A 4,905-nucleotide genomic window follows, 5' to 3' on the forward strand; every position below is an offset into this window, starting at 1 on the left:
CGGGCCACGCCGCCTCGCGCTGCGATTGGACCCTCCGAGGCACCGCCGGGTTTCCTGGCGAGGAGTTACCGGCAGCGCACCGCAGCGGCTGCTCCTTCTCCCGACTCGCCACCAGCCACCGGCTCCAGTTTGGGCGACACCCGCGCCGAACGGAGCGGCTTCTCGCGCTCGGCCGGCCTGTGCCTCGCGGTAGTCCTGCGTCCCGGACAGAGGCGCGACCCGCAGTCGCCCGATCACAGTCTGCGATGGGAGGGAGGCGCCGCTCGGGGCGGTGAAGGAAGCGCTGCCGGTCGAACCCGAGCTCGTGCCCTGACCGAGCAGAGGCGCCATCTTTGTCGACCTCGCAGCTGAAGTGCTGCTCGAAGAGGTCGGTGAACTGCTTGGAGAAGGTCTCCGGTGTGGAGCGCGTCATGCTGCGGCACCGCTCTCTCGCGAAGATCCAGTAGTGTCCAGCCAGCTGCCGGGCTGTGGCGATGGCGTGCAGTTCGCAGAATTCCCTCCAGCCTCTCGGGGCGCTGCCACGCCTGGGCCCCCTCCTCTTGCTGCTGTTGTGTTGGCGGTGGTGGTGTTGGCTGGATGGATAGTGTTACCATTCATCGCAGTAACCAGAGCTGAGAATCACTGCTAGGCAAAGAATGGAAAGGAGAGAGAAAAGAAGGTGGGGTGGGGGGGTCAAAGGGTTGATTTTGAGACAAGAAGGACAGACAATTCAACAGAGAAACAACAGAGGAGAGATATGAAAATGTAATTAGAGGCAAATCACAATAATGCGAAGCGTATGCAAGAGCTGAAATGATGGCTAAACAGTCGGGGGCAATTGTTTGAGCGACTAGAAACTTTGAAACAGTTCAAACAAAGTGAACAGGATGCTTTTAATCTCTACTCAATCTGAAACAGACTAAATTGGATTACGTGGGCCTGCAAAGAATCTCTGGCCATCCACCAGTCATAGAATATCTCAATAGATAAGGACAGTTCACTCAAAACACAGTTCACTCAAAGGACAATTGGTAACCACTGAATTTGTGCAGAAAAACGGTCAAGAGCAAAAAAAATGGAATTTTTTTTTATTACTGACTAGTTATCCTGAAATTATTAGAGGATAACTAGTCAGTAAGAAAAAAAAAAATGAGGAGAGAAGTGGAGTCCATAAAAATGACAAATACGTTCCAAATTATACAGACATGGACGACGGAGGCAAAAGTATTGGAACTGAATGAAAGCATCAATGGGTCATTTGGAAAGAGACTGAATGAAGCGGCGTCTTGGGGAAGTACGGTTAGAAAATGTCCCAATCAACCTCACTGTCTGGCCTGTTTCAACGTTCTGCTCCTCTGGTTTTTCTGTGGCCCTGTGAGGGTTGGAAAATGGGACTCTGATGACTTCACTCAAATCGTCTCTCTTTCTATGTCCTACTTTTCACACACCACACACACACACACACACACACACACACACACACACACTAACATGTGTTGTGTCGGCCCCTATATTGTTAATTAATTTCCTCTGCAAAATGGCAGTTCCGCCTAAAAATGTCAGACATTGCTTCTGGCTGCTACATTTGTTTTTCCTGCCACTTCTGCCATTTCTAAGAGAGCGAACTGTGTAAACGATTCGACAGGGAACGAAGGGGGAGGAGGGAGGACGCGGATCAAAGCACGGGAGATTGTCTTTGGGTACATTGAGGTGGGGGTCGTGGCGCTGCTCGGGCAGCCTTGGACCGCTTGGCGTCTGCTACTTCTTCTTATTCTCTGTTCTGAGCTTGGTTTCACTTCTGCATACAGACACAATGACTGCTGATTAGTCTCATCTTGGCGGCCTTTTGCCTTTCTTTGTAGGCTTCATTCCTATAGACATTATTCCCTAAATGGCCAGATAAAAACATGCTTGTTTTAGCTCCAAACAACCCTTTACCACCAATGTTCTGAAGTGAATAAACCAGCATCGCTAAACAACTGCAACTTTTGTTTGTTTTTTTTACTACAGAGAAATGATTTTTTTTTTAGTTCACCACATCGTTCTAAAGAAAAGAGGAAGCAGGATGCATTCCTGAGTATTCAGTGAGATAGATGCCCTTCATCGTGCGTTTTTGCCTCGCTGATAGCACCCCAACCCGAGTGCACAACCCGTAGTTACCAATGATTAGTATGATGATTAGACAACACATTTCCAAAGAAGCACCACCGGGCTAAGCTGATGCAACAGTGGAGCTTCTTGGTTTATGCACACAGCCCATGAATGATAAACGAGTCGCAATCAGCCCCAGAGTTGCACCATATCCACACGGCTGTCATGTAACTAAACAACCGCCGTTATACATTTGTGTAAATTAATTTTCATCCAGTTTTTTTTTTTTTTTAACAAAAGAATTTTGCCCTATTTTAACCCATAGCATGATAGGATTTTGCGGTTAACGTGGTAACGATTGACTATTGGACCCAAAGCTGTTATCTCAACATAAAAAAATAATTTTAACGTTGCATTATATGAGAAGTGTACGTAATGCCGATACAGCTGCGTTCCCCTTACAAGTCCCCTAAAAGAGCAACGGTTACACAACAAGAATTCATGATTGTCAAAGTACAACGTGTGGCATACGTACATGTAACATCTCCCTCCGGTGCAGCCCAGGAGGGTCTTATCTAAATAGAGGAAGTACGCGTGGCTGCGTGCCTACAACTCAGTGTGTTTTGTGTGCGTGCGTCAAAGATTGTGGTCCAACAGATCACAGAAAACCACTAGAAATAGATGGGGAGGAGGAGGAGGGGAGATGGGTAGGGGGCGGTGGGCTCGTTGTGGTTGGGACAAACGCGGCGCAACATCTCTCGTTATCTCTGGGCTGCCATCACTGTCCCTCGAGCCTGCTGACCTCTATTTTCCTCCTTCATTAGCATCCCAGAACACACCGGGGGGGGGGGGGGGGGGGGGGGGGGGGTCGCACGGAGGCCATGCGTGCGTCAGTGAAAGAGAAAACCTGGCACGAAAAATATTGCGTCACTCAAGTTCCTGGCTGTGCCCTGTCACAACAACTAATTTCCCTTCTTGTGCCTTAGAGAGTGTGCTCAGCGCACGCCCCCCTTGTGCCCCTCCAGCTGGCTCCCCCCCAGAAGGCCGCTTCTATCTGCGCAGCCAGCCTAGCGATGACTCAGCACTGACGGCCTGCAGATCACGCACACGCACATGTCCCCTGGCCGTAGACCACTACCCCCCCCCCCCCCCCCCCCCCCTGCCCCCCACCCCCGAGGACAAGCTCAGTTCCCATGGTTTTCCCTTCTTCCTCTTCGGGAGGATCTCCAAGATCTGGCTTGGCTCCTCCTTGACCTGTACCTCGACGTTCCCGTTGCGAGGCGGAAAACTAAAGAGGACCGACAAAAGGTGTGCGTCTCCTTTCTTTGTTCTCATCCAGGGCCTCTCGCCCCGACTCGGCACTTTGTTATGGTGTTATTGTTTGGCTAGACAGCGTACAGCGGGGGGATGACAGGCGGAAAACAGGCCGATTCAAACTGAACATTCCTGAACGATGGAGTCAAAGTTATTGCATTCCCTTGTTTCTTGGTCTTCTTCACTTTCCTCGTCCCCCCCCCCCCTTGCACTTCCTGAATGGCTACAGTCGGACGGACGAACACACACATAAAGCTTTTCTTAAGTTAAAAAAAAAAATGACAGCTTTTGCTGCAGCGTCGACGCCACAAGCAGCCTGAGAAATCTGGGGGGAGCATACAAATACTACTGGTGTGTGTCCAACATTTCACCAAAAGAATAGAATACGTTAATTAAAATACAAAAAAGTCAAACAGGTGCTGGAGAAAAATGGGAAGGCCACAACAGCAGCTTGAAACAGCTGAGCTGACATTTAGAAAGCAGAGCACCCCCACCTCATCCCTACTTCTGACAGGAGCGCCTCCAGATGGATCAATCCTCCATTACTCCATTAGTCAAGCAACAGAAAAGTTATTGGTAACAAGTTTTTAAAGCTGCAAATCCAAATTCTCTCCGCTTCTCAGAGGGAGGCTTTGATCTGTTTGCCATCATCGTGTATCGAAGATGTAGATGTTGGTCAGATCAAAAAACAGTCACTTGAACTTGATTCTTTGGGACATGTTGATGTATATTTTATAACTATTAATTGTTTGAGCAACTAACTGGACGATCGATCAGAATGATTAAGATAATTCCACCGATGTACTGAGGATGTTCGGGAGGTTGGCTCCTCTGCAGCTTTAAAATGTAAGTTAAGATCAATGCTAAGACCTAGATGGGTTATAAATCATATATGTAAAGTTATATATCAGCCATGTATAATGTTAGGACATGACATAAAATAAAAGGCAGAGCTCAGCTTGTTGCTTCTCACGCCAAAAGTGGAACTAAACTCTTTTTTTCAGTCTCAGGCTGATCTGTAAGCAAGCAGGAAGGAAGCCGGATGCATGAGGGACACACGTGAATTGATCTTGTCAGCGCAAGTAACCCCATGACTCGTGTCAGTTCGCTGAGAGTTTTTTTTTTTTTTTTTAAACAACCTTGCATCAACCCCCGGACACGCACGGGGATGAGCGCCATGCCGTTCGCCGCTGACAGCAGAGGCCAGCTAGCAGTATCCCTGCTTTGGCCTATTTGGTGCACAACCAAGACCCAAACCAGCATCGGCTTTTCAAATACACACACCAGACCAGCACAGACATTCCCACCATAACGTTAAGATAAAAAAAAAGTAGTGATTGAGAAAGAAATTTCTGTGCGAAACCAAGAAATTAGAATCTACAAAGACGCACATTGACTGCTTACACAACACGCGGAGAGTTATCAGTGCTGCTGGTGGGAGCCTTGTTGCAGGGAGGTCCTATTTATATCGCAAGAGCTTGGTATCAGCTCTCACACACCACTGTGTGTTCCTTGTTGTCG

This window comes from Pungitius pungitius, chromosome 5 (genome assembly GCF_949316345.1).
Source record: "Pungitius pungitius chromosome 5, fPunPun2.1, whole genome shotgun sequence".
Taxonomy (NCBI): domain Eukaryota; kingdom Metazoa; phylum Chordata; class Actinopteri; order Perciformes; family Gasterosteidae; genus Pungitius; species Pungitius pungitius.